General features: G+C 47.3%; 1 pseudogene; it reads right to left on the reverse strand.

The window, feature by feature from the left end:
* Positions 1-3,451: 3,451 nt before the first annotated feature.
* On the reverse strand, positions 3,452-3,852 carry LOC114682588 (annotated as a pseudogene).
* Between the last annotated feature and the right edge of the window lie 8,473 nt (positions 3,853-12,325).

A 12,325-nucleotide genomic window follows, 5' to 3' on the forward strand; every position in this document is an offset into this window, starting at 1 on the left:
CGCCCCTCAGGCCTGCTGCCCTAGGTCCCTGTCACCTGTAGACCTCATGCTCACACATCAGCTGCCCTCAGCACCTCTGCTCCTCCTCTCCCCAAGGCTCTAGGGTCTGGGGGAGCACTCCTCCTGGAGAGGTCTACCCTTAGGACAGGTTCGGACAGATGCCTGCTTTAACCTTAGAAGAGAGCTTGAAGCTATCGGGACATAGAATTTGTGAGCCTGGTGACTTGGAATGTGGTCTGGAAGGAGAGTCCCAGAGTCCAGTGGGCAAACTTCCCTGGCCTTGGAGAGCCTAAGGGGTCTGTCTAACGTAGAGCAGCCACTCATGTCTAAGTGCGGCACAGAGGAGTGGGGAAGGTGGCTAACCAGCCTCATCTTTCTCTAAATCTTATCAATAAGCAGTCAAAAAAATTTTAATCAATCAGCTTAAGCTGAAAACTGAAAATTTAATAGGAAAAGATCCCCAGATAAATTAATCTCAAATGGAAAATACAGATGCCATAGCAAGCACACAGTAGGAGAAGGGGAAAAAGGGTAGTCGTCACATCCTCAAGTCTCATTCCCGTCCTGAACTGCTGCTGTTCCCTGGAGGTGAGGGGCAAGGCAGGTGTGTGGGCAGACGTACATATTTGCATAAATTCCCTCTCTCTCTCTCTCTCTCTCTCTCTCTCTCTCTCTCTCTCTCTCTCTCTCTCTGTGTGTGTGTGTGTGTGTGTGTGATGGCTTTAAACAGTCGGTATTTACTCTTACGAGTCAGCACTATGCCAGATGATAAAAAGCCATAAAGGATAACGCAACAATGCTCTTTGCTCTCACAGAGACAGGCTTTCAACAAAAGAAGTTAAAATGCAGCTGTGCTAGAAAGTGCGGAGAACAAAGCCAGGAAGGAGGAAAAGCCGGTGGCTGCAGTGGTATCTGCAATGGCCAGGAAGGTCCTAAAGGGGATGATGTCTGAATCCATGGAGGAAGTGATAGGATCCAGCTTGGACTGAGGAAGACAATTAGAAGAAGGGACAGATCAGGGCTTCTCACCTACCCCATTGCCAATTGATTGAAAAACAGATTAGATACACAAGAATGCGGAGGAATCTTAAATGCAGAGATTAATCTGAGTATACACACACACACACACACACACACACACACACACACACACACTGAATGATCCTGAGTAAATGACATTCTAGAAAAAAGGCAAAAGGTCAGTGCTTACCAGGGATGACAGGGATGGAGAGATGTACACAGACTGTCTCAGGTACGCTTTCTGTGTAATGCTACAATAGTAGACACCTGTCACCATACGCTTGTCCAAACACACAGAATGTACAAACTAAGAGTGAGCCCTGACGTTTATTTACTGTGGACTTTGGGTGACAGTGATGTGGACAGGCTACCAATGGCAGCAAACGTACCTCTCTGGTGCAGATTGTATGGGAAGTATGCCTGTGCACACATGGCAGCAGAAGGTACATGGGAGCTGTCTGTACTTCCATTTCACTCCAAAATGACTGTAAAAATAAAGCCTATGAAGTAAAACAGCAGACAGGCATGGTGGCACATGCCTATAAGCCCAACACTTCGGAAGCCAAGGCAGGGTGGTGCTGAGCTCAAGATCAGCCTGGGATACACAGTAGTGTAAGGACAGCCTGAGCTGCACAGTGAGACCACCTCAACAAACAACACAAATAAAAATAAAACAAACCCTCATGTTTAACATTACAGTTCTATATGCATACGAGTCAGTACACCATGTTTTCTTTTAAAAACCTGCTAGTTGTCAGCAACATAACCCTCAGCCGTGAGGAGCATGCCCATCACCCAGATCCTGGCTTCTCCCATCAAAGGGTCTGGGACTCAGAGATGTAGATAAGGCAGAGAACAGAGAAGAAAGGCCTGAGGTCTCCACAATGCCTCCCATCCCACCCTACTGACAATGTAAAAGGTGCTAACTGCCAGAATGGGCAATCATGAACCAATTTGAATAAAATAAAGCAGTAAAGTCAAACTAAATGTTCTGATTTTAAAAAAAGACCGAGCAAACAAACAACGGGCATATTGACAGATCTCTCATGCACGAGGATTCGAGAGAACTCATGTCATACAGGAAGGTGGAGCCTAACTCTCCTCTCCTCAAGTGTGGGCTGCAGTGGTAGGATGTGGAGAAAGGGGCAGAGGAAGAGCTTCACCAAGATGCCTTTCTAGACAATGGGCAGCATCAACGGGCCAAGTCATGTTGACAGTCTAGAATTGAAAACGGCACTTCACCCCGACAACCCAGATACCTTAACATGAGAAGAACATCAGCCAAGCCTGACTACGGAACAGTCTACAACATTCCTAATGCTCCTTAGAAACATCAAGGTCATCAAAATAAGGAGTGTTGGCTAAGAAGGTGTCCCACCCAGGAGGAGGCTATAAATCATTTAATGTAATGTGGCATTCAGAAAGGAAAACCGATACAAAACAAACAAACAATAAGCAACAACAACAAAGTAACTAAGGTAGAAACGTGGATGCTAAATACAGCATTCACTGAATAAAAACATGCCAATACTGGCTCGGGAACTGTAACTAATGAGACATACTAGTCTAAGACATTAATAAAAGGGAGTTGGGTATTAGGGTCTGTAGAAACTATGTACTACCCTCAATTTTCCTATAAATCTAAAACTTCTGAGATATACCCTATTAATAAAGTGTACATTCATCTAGTCTATGTTTCTATTACAAAACACCCAAGCCTGGGAACTTTATAATGAAAATTTTTCTTAGCTTGCTGTTTGGGAGATCAAAAATCCAGGATTGGAAGGTACCATGGATTTGCCTCTAGAGAGGGCTTCCTGGATATAACATGTCATGATAAATGGCATCATGGCAGGAGGGAAGAGGTCAGATGGCAAGACAGGAAATGAGAAAGGATAGAGTCCCCACCCCCTGCTTTCTTTTTCCTTTTAACAATTCACGTTCCCGACAGTTAACTGTGTTCCCAGAACTACATGAACCCCGTCCTAGGACATTCCCAGTGACCTAATTATTTTGTGCTAATTGCCATCTCTCAAAAGTCCCAGAACATTCCAGCATTGCTGTGCTGAGGACCAATCCACCGACATACACACCCTTGCATCAAACTGAATCAAGTTGTGTAATTTCTTTCTTTCTTTCTTCTTTCTTCCTTCCTTCCTTCCTTCCTTCCTTCCTTCCTTCCTTCCTTCCTTCCTTCCTTCCTTCCTTCCTTCCTTTCTTTCTCTTTCTCTCTCTCTCTTTCTCTCTCTCTCCCTCCCTCTCTCCCTCCCTCCCTCCCTCCCTCCCTCCCTCCTTCCTTCCTTCCTTCCTTCCTTTCTTTTTTGGTTTGGGTATCATCAATTTAATATGAAAGGGAGGCATGAAAATTATTTACATGATGAAATAGTTCAGAACATCAGTGGAATGGGCAGTTAGTCCATATCACACCATTTCAACTGTGATTTTGGTCCACATGCTTCTAAAGAATGTCATCATCTGTAAATAAGAAATAATCCTTGTCATCTAGAACGACTTTGGTGCCTCCACATTCTGGGGAAACTGGCTCCAGCTTTCACTAACTGGTTGAGTCTATGCATCCTTTCCTTCCGTGTCTGATCCTACAGCTACTACTGTTGCTTGCAACCCCCTCTCCTTGGTGTTGTCTGGAAGCATAACGCCGCCTTTGCTTACAGCTTTGGCTGCACTCCTTTCAACCCAATCACTGTCAAACAGCAGAAGAAACTTTCTAAGAGCCCGTCCAGCAGTTTCAGGAGCAGATACACAGTGCACACGGTGCAGAGAGCTACCTGGAAGTGTGGGAAATAGGGAAAGTTCTCTTCCACCTTTGTCATGTTAGAGGCAGCTTTGGTGCCACGAAGAGCTTCAGTAACTTGGGTAACTGCATTTTTTTTTTTTCTTTTTTTGGTTTTTCGAGACAGGGTGTCTCTGTGTAGCTTTGCGCCTTTCCTGGAACTCACTTGGTAGCCCAGGCTGGCCTCGAACTCAAAGAGATCCGCCTGCCTCTGCCTCCCAAGTGCTGGGATTAAAGGCGTGCGCCACCACCACCCGGCAATGGGTAACTGCATTTTTCTGTCTCTCAGGGACACTGTCACTCAGTCATTTGTGCTGTGCCACACCCCACCCCGTTTTCTGCTCTAAGGAAGGAAAGGAATGAAGAAAATCAGCTGGGTGACGGGGGGGGGGGGGGGGGGGGGGGCGGCAGATGCTGGTGGTGTAGCACAAGATGGGTCTTCTGTCAGCTGCTACCCTCACTCTACCCAACCTGGTGGTCTGCAGATACCGAAAGAGGTGGGAGGAAAGGCAGCCTAGCAGATTAAGATTCTAGAATAATTGTTCATTCTGCAGACCACCAGCTCAGGCAGGGTTAGGGTAGCAATTGTTGAACATTACTTCAGCCCTTTCTAAGGGCTGTTGCTAGTGGTTAAACTTCGTGTATAGAGTATGCCACTTTCCAGTGTCATTGGAGGTGTGGCCATAAGATCATCACCTTGGAGGAGAGGTCAGGAGGACAGGAAGTTCTGAAGAATGTTCTGCTACCCTCAGGACAAATGAAGCCTCTCTGCCTTATAGGCCCGCCTCTTTTGTTCAGACCTCAGCGTTTTCCCATCAGCCCACCTCACCCATTGCATCCATGGCATCCTAGGCCACACCACTCTGCCCATCCCATCCCATCCCATCCCATCCCTTCCCTTCCCTTCTCTTCCCTTCCCTTCCCTTCCCTTCCCTTCCCTTCCCTTCCCTTCCCTTCCCTTCCCTTCCCTTCCCTTCCCATCCCATCCCATCCCACCCATCATAATATTTGGGCCATTTTTTAAACTCTCACCTTTCAGGAGTCTTCTCAGCTGTCAAATTGAGAATGAATGAATCGTGACTCCAGACTCCCCCACTGGGTCATGCTGCCTTACTTTTCTTTCTCATCCTTCACTTAAGGCTAGCCTTATGTAATGGTTTGGATCTGTGGTCTGTTTGATATCCGCACTGTTACTTTTCTTCCCCCTTCCTCTTCCTGACTCTTTAAAACGTTTTTCTGTCCAAGGCCAATGGGTGGGTAGTTATAAAAATCATCACATTGTGGAGCTGTCTAAGATGATGGGTGGAGGCTAGGGTGTGGCATGGGGTCCCAGAAGGACACAGAGAGGGCACCCTCCAAGGTTGACAGATCTGGGCTAGCAACCAGGAACAGATGAGTTGGTTTCACAGGCCCTCCTCTCTCCACACCTGTCTTTGCCCAAGTGCTAACATGTTTCATGTCACAGTGGGGGTTGGATGAAGTTGTGGTTTCTTCTAATTCCCTCCTGCAATTTCCAGACATGATGGTCCTTCTCCTGGCTGGCTGACTTAACGTCCCTTGTGATGTTCCTAGATTAAGCTAATTCCTGCTTTGAAAGGGGATATTAAAAAGGAAGAAAGGAAAACAGAAACTTGTAAAAGAAAAAAATCTGCACGTGGAGCTCAAGTCCATATGGGAGTTAGAGTGAGCAAGGACTAAGCCTTCCGTCATCACTTCTTCGTTCTCTTGCCCTCCCCCTCTCTTCCCTCCCTCTCCCTCTCTTCCCTCCCTCTCCATCTCCTCTCTCCCACCCTCCCTCTTATTTTCCAGCTGAAAGAAATGGATATTTGTTCATCTTTGCAAACCAACTGGGGAAAAGCTTGGAGTAAAGAATTCGAGACGCCTGGAGTCAGCAAGAATCTGGACACGGTTCCATCCAGCCTTTAAATGGGATGAGGAAGAAGCCTTTCCCTGCCCCTGGCCAGGGTCTGGGGTCTAGGAGGACGGGGGTCTCTCCCCGCCTCTGTCTGGCTCCTGGCCGTCTGGAATCCATTGTGTCTGCCACAGCACCTGGCAGCTGGCATGAGCCTGCCGTCTGGAGCAGGCTCACAGGCCACAGTTGGGGATTAGATGGAACATACGCTCGTAAGATGCTTATGGCCCTTTCCAAGCACAGGACCACTCCAGCTCAAGAACAGGGCAATTAGATGAAGTCTCACGCTGGGAGGAAAGCTGTTTCCTGGCTGAAGGCTGCAATCTCTTTCTCACTGAAGCTTCTCTTCTGCTTGGTTTTTCTATTTTCCTCCTTTGCCTTTTATTTTATTTTTTCTTTCCTTCCTTCTTTGCTTCCTTCCTTCCTTCGTTCATTGGTTCCTTCCTTCCTCCCTCCCTTCTCCCCTCCCTCCCTCCCTCCCTTCCTCCCTCCCTTCTTCTCTCTCTTTAGTGTATGCGTGTACATGTTCTTGTGTTTGCATGTATGCATCGGTATGTGTGAAGGACAGACATTCCATGTTTTTCCTCAACTACTTCTCCACCTTATTATTGGTTCCTTTTCCATTTTTTTTCATGTGTGTGTATGGTGTATGTGTGTGTGTTTGCATGTGTATGGATTCATATGCACATGGACATGGACATGTATGTGGAAGCCTAAGGCTAAAGTTGAGAATCATTCTCTCTGGACTCTTCCACGGTATTCATTGCGGCAGGGTCTCTCAATCAAGTGCAGAGCTCATTTACATGGGTAGCAGCTTGCTCTGGGGACCCCTGGCTCCTCCCTCAGAGACTAGACACGTGGGAGGCCACACCAACCCAAGTATTTATAGCAGTCTTGAAATCTGAATTATGATCCTCATGCTTGTGTGGCCAGGGTTTAACCACTGAGCCACCTCTCCAGCCTTCCACTTTATTTTACTTATTTGAGAAGAGGTCTCACTACATAGCCCTGGCCAGCCTGGTACTCACTCTATAGACCAGGCTGGCCTCAAATGCAGAGACCCACCTGCCTCTGCTTCCTGAGTCCTGGGATCAAAGCCATGTTTGGCTTTCACCTTACTTTCTGAGACAAGGTCCCCTAGTGAACCTGGAGCTGCATAATAAGCATATTGTGCCTGCATAATAAGCACTTAGTGACTGAGTCGCATCCTCAGCCTCTGCTCCGTTTTCTTGGTTCATCTGCTTCGTGAACACCTGCTCTCCGTTCATCTCTGGCTTGTTCCTTTTTCTGACCACCTCTGCTCTTCCTCTTGCCTCTCATCTCCCCCTCCCCGTACCATTTCTGCTTTTGCTCTCTGTACACTCTGTGCTGACTGCATTTTTCTTCACTTGCGGGTCCGCTGAAACAGGCTGCAGCTCCCACGGAGGGAGGGAGCAAGCGGTTGCTGATCCGCACACAGCTTCGTGTGTGTGTGTGTGTGTGTGTGTGTGTGTGTGTGTGTGTGTGTGTGTGTGTACAGGTAGGGCGGTGGGAACTGCCATTGGCTGAGTACTGCTACCAATTTAGATGTTAGGTGGGTGAGCCCAACCCTTGTCTAATTCTGATGTGTCCCTTGCTTTTTATACGTTTCAGGGTGGTGGATAAAGTGGCTGTGGGTTTGGGGTGGAAGAGTGTTTCTGGTATGATTCAAACATCTAAAGCAAGGGTTCTTCCAGCTTTGGCAAGCACACAGGTACCTGCCCAGCCCCACCAGAGCTTCCAATGCAGTTGGGGTGGGGCCTGAGAGTGTGTGTGTCTGGCAGGTTCCCAGGTGAGGCTGAGGCGAATGGCCTGACATTGACCTTGAAGTTGGGAGCTAGTCTGAACTCAACCCCAAATGACAGCTAGCGTCTTCTAGACCTTGAGGTGTGTGCAGGGTGGGTGCATATGGGAGCTCTTAGGTAGCTAAACCCTGACTCATTTCACAAAAGGATTTGCGTTTATCTGTAAAACTGTCGACCATGAAAAGTGACACAGTATGAAAGGAATCGAACTAAGGGAAGACGAAGATGGGTCTGGGCTTAAATCACAGGACTGTAGTAAGGATAGTTTGCTCTCTTTGCAGAATTATGTCGGCTGTTCTTCGTGTACTGGCTGAAGCATCTTCTTGGTATTTTGAGTAAAGGACCTCTGCTATTACCCCTTGAACACAAATTCACCTTTTGACAAACTTTGTCACTTGAGCGATTGAGTAGGTAGAAGTGCACTGATCTCCCAGAAGTCACCGATAGAATTTGTCAACAGAGCAACTGTACAGTGTGCATTGTTTGAGCAAGAAACAACCGTTGTCTTTAACAGAATTCAAAGGTTCTGAGCACAACAGTCCGTAGAGAGATCAGAGGAGGTTTGTAATTTCACTCTTTTGTGTGTGTGGGCACGAAAGAGTGAACTTTAACTTGAAAAAGAGGAAAAACATAAGACAAATTGGTTTTTGCCACAATTCAGACATGAAAGCATAGCTCCGTGTCAGTAAAAACTGGCAGCTTCACTGAATGTCTATGTGGCTGGCAAAGAGAGAAGTGCATTTGCCAGCAGCAAACCCAGGTCAAATTATAAACCTGTCGCTACTGCTGTGTGGTCTTACAGAGATCCTTAACCTCTCTGAGCGCCCCCCCCCCCCCCGTTTCTGCAAAATTAAGATGGGCGTTTCCAGGCTCTATCTGTATCAATCGAGCTTCTTGAAGGACACCCGAAGCCAGGGTGTTTAACAGAAGGCAAGATTAACAAAGGGGTGCTTAAAAACTCTAGGGGGAGAGATGACCCTGCAGTTCAGAGCACTTGTTCTGGAGGAGGACCCAGGTTTGACTCCTAGCACTCACATGGCAGCTCACAGCCATCTGTGACTCCAGTTTTGGGGGATCCGACACCCTCTTCTGGCTTCAGCAGGCCTCACTCCCACTGTGCTGTACAGATACACATGCAGGCAAAACACCCATACATAGAAAGTCGAATAAATAAATCTAAAAAACAGAGATAAAAAGAAAACTATAGGCAAGATCGGGAAGAAAAGTTGATTGATATAAGACTCTAGCTTTCTGGTTTGTCTGTGTGGCTATGATATTCAGGAAGTTGCCCCCTCTGCCCAGAGGTCTAGAAATGATGCCCTAGGCTTTGATGCAGAGCAATACAAGGCTTCTGCAACAGCTATTTTCACCCTGTGAACACAGGAGAGGTGTCTACTGTTCCTGCCAGAGCAGCGGTTCTCAACCTAGGGGTTGTGACCCCTTTGGAGGGGGGAGTCACATATCAAATATTTATATTACAATTCACAACACTAGTAAAATTATAGTTATGAAGTAGCAATGAAATAATTTTATGGTTGGGGTTGCCACAGCATGAAGAACTGTATTAAAGGGTAGCAGCATTAGGAGGGTTGAGAACCACTGCTGTAGAGGGAGGGTGGATTGCAACCGCATTCTGCCTTGTGGCTGCATCAAAGCTTCCTTAGGTAGGCAGGAACTAAATGGCATTGTTAGGGAGGCGGCTGAGAAAGGGAAGCTCTTAGCTTCTCCAGCCCTGAGATCTTGGGGAGGAGCCCAGACCCTGGGAAGAGGTGGAGGCAGATACCAGCCAGCGATCTTCGGCAGTTTAAAATCATGATAGACATTGTGGACTGCAGCTCCTTAGCTGGCTGCAAAATCAGTTTAAAGGACTATGGATGGCCAACATTTTAAAAATAAACAAAGTGGGATAAAATAGAAAAATAGTGATGCTTTGCATAAAGCAAGCGTCATTTTGCAAAGCTTACTTTGATCTTTACGTTTGAGAGAGGAGGCGGGGAGAAAGAGAGATACTGGGTCAAGAATTATGAATGAATGTCAAAAAGGTTTAAAAGCCCTAGAAACAGAAACCATCCAGTGAATTGAGCAATTTGTTGTTTCTGTGAGTTGTGGAGGACAAAGCAAGCATTGTGAGTTATTAACTCATTTGCCTTTTGGAACCACATTTACTATTGTTATCCAGGTTCAGCACTACATCTCTGTCTGGTCCCATGGCGCCTGGCAACACCTATTGCATCCACCCAAGCTTCTCCCACCCTCACAGCATCGCTGGTGGTGAGGGCTGGGGAGTTCTCGAAGATACAAGAAGCAGGCTGAGCTCTCAGAGTTTTCAGGTTCTTGTGGCATCGAAGAACACGGACGGGAGACAAAGCCAGGAGTCAGGAAAAAGCTCATTACAGGGCAAAGGTCCACACTGAAGGAGGAGTTTGGGCTTCTTAGCAGAAAGCGGTATCGCTGAGTTTTTGATAGCTTGCTTGATGGACACACTTCATTTAATGGGGGGGAGGGGAGGGGGAAGGTAGGACATCTGTGTATCTGTTCCCTCCAAAGCTCCACATTCCCTCCCGAGGGAGGAAAGAGGCTCATAAAGCTAACGGGGCTCACACAACTTAGAGGCCTCTGTGAACTCAGAGTTAGAGGACTGGCAGGGCCTCTCCCTAAGGCTGTGCAAGCAGTTGTTGCTGGGGGAAGAGGAGGCTGTCTTCAGTGACGCTGCCTGCAAGTTGTACAGGGAGCGCCAGGGACGAGGCGTTTCTTAGTCGTCACTCACGCTGGGGGCTTTTTAGGGGTGCAGCTGCCTTTGAGTCATCCATCCGTAAGCCCCGACCTATTAACCACAATGAATCCCTTGGTTCGCCAAGTTAGGCTGTGGTGGGATCGTTTCTTGGGTCTGTCATGCGCGCCCTATGTGGGATGAGGAGGTACTTGTTCATGTCGCTCCAGAAAACGTCAGGCAGCGTGGGGAATTCCAAACACAGGGCTTACTAGGACTTACTTCCCTTTTGTGTCCTTAGACGGGATTCTCGGGTGGCATCAGACGTGTGACGGGAGCAGGCAGTTTTGCTAGACAAACAGTATGGAGAACCGTTACCACGAGGCGAAGGACAGTTGGGGTAGGTTTGTGGGCCTCGGTGGAGTGATGTAATACCGTTCCTCGTCGCATGAGTCTGTCACCACCTTGCAGCCTGCACCCCTTCACCCTTTATCTATCTAGATACTCGAATAGATACCCACAAAATAAAATCAACGGGGACAGAAAATAGAGGAACCAAGCAAAAGCAGCAAGCTACCCTGGGTATTTGCTTTCTTTTAGACCCGGCCTAGCTCGCCCGGCTCATTAAAGATATGCTTAGCCAACAAAACAGCGGCTGACATTCAGCTTCAGAAAACAACTGCTCAACAGCCTGTGGGATTTCTTTGAGAGGGAACGCTGATGAACGCTTGCCTCATCACAGCAGGGTCCCTTTCCAGATGGATCCATGTTGCCCTGAGGCTGGCGCGTTGCTTGGGCTGTCCCAGCACCAACATCTGGATGCTCAGAGATGGTATTCTAGGGCCAGATCTGAACCACACAGAGAGCTTACTTTGCAATTTCACTTACTGAAGGGTCGCCGTCATCTTTTTCTTCGTGGACCGAATTATTTCAAGGCTTGTCGTATCTGTTGGAAAGGGTTGAATTTCATATTCACGAAAGATAAATGAAACTTTAAACTGGGTACAAATTTAATCTTTTTTTTTTCTTCCTGGTGTTGAAATTCCTCTTTATCTGCCCTTCCTTATAATCCCTCCCACGTTTTTTCCCCTCTTTTTTTTTTTTTTTTTTTTCTTTTCTTTTTGCTTCTAAGAGGCTGTCCATGATAGAATGACTGGTTTTTCCTGGAATGGCTAATACATAATAAAAAGAACACCATTCACTCATAACAATTTACTGATTGTTCCCTGAACCCCTGGGAGGTGTGTGGAGACTGTGAAGCCTGGCTATAGTAAGGGGAGTGGGACAATATGATAGGCCTCTGGTCAAGGCCAAATAGGAATTCAAAACTGAGGCATGTTGATCCTAAAGAAAGCCATGCTTCTGCTTCCCCTCCAACTCAGGTGACTGCAGAGTCTATCAGAACGTGGCCCTGCTTATCAAAACGTTCTATGCTAGTGTTTGTGCCCAGGCGTCAGGAAGGCCAGGAAATGGGAACAGCTCTGCTGGAGACCCAGGAAAGCTGAGGACTTATTAAGTAAGGAGGAGGGGATTAGGAGTTGTAGGGAGGATGTGGGGGGAGTCAGTGGGGAAGATATGATTGATGTGTGCTGATTGGGAATGATTAGGAAAACGAACTCAGCAAGCAAGCGCAAAGAGTAATTAAGGAAATCTTAACAGTGGGGTGGGATTAGAGAATGTACCCAGGAAGGGAGACTTGATCTCAGAGTGTCCTGTGTTTAAGAGGCTTTCGGGGTCGCTTGAGAATGGGATGAAGGCCTTTGAGTATTAGAGAATGGCACCAAATCAGGTTGTCACAAAGAGCTGTCTTTTGACATGGGAGTTAAATAAAGGGTCATTTGACATCAGATCTGGGACAGTGGCAGTTCCTGGCCACTGTGACGACACAGCACATCACGGTGGAAACGTGAGCTGGAGCAGAAGCAGAGTATGAGGAGGAGCAAGGTCTCAGAGTGCCGGTTGATGTCATGTCCTCATGGCTTAAAGACCTCCTTATGGTGTGGATGTGAAATGTCCCCCACAGGCTCCTTGTGTCTGAAAAGTTGGTCTTCAGTTGGTGGCCCTGTTTG

This window comes from Peromyscus leucopus, chromosome 5 (genome assembly GCF_004664715.2).
Source record: "Peromyscus leucopus breed LL Stock chromosome 5, UCI_PerLeu_2.1, whole genome shotgun sequence".
Lineage (NCBI taxonomy): Eukaryota > Metazoa > Chordata > Mammalia > Rodentia > Cricetidae > Peromyscus > Peromyscus leucopus.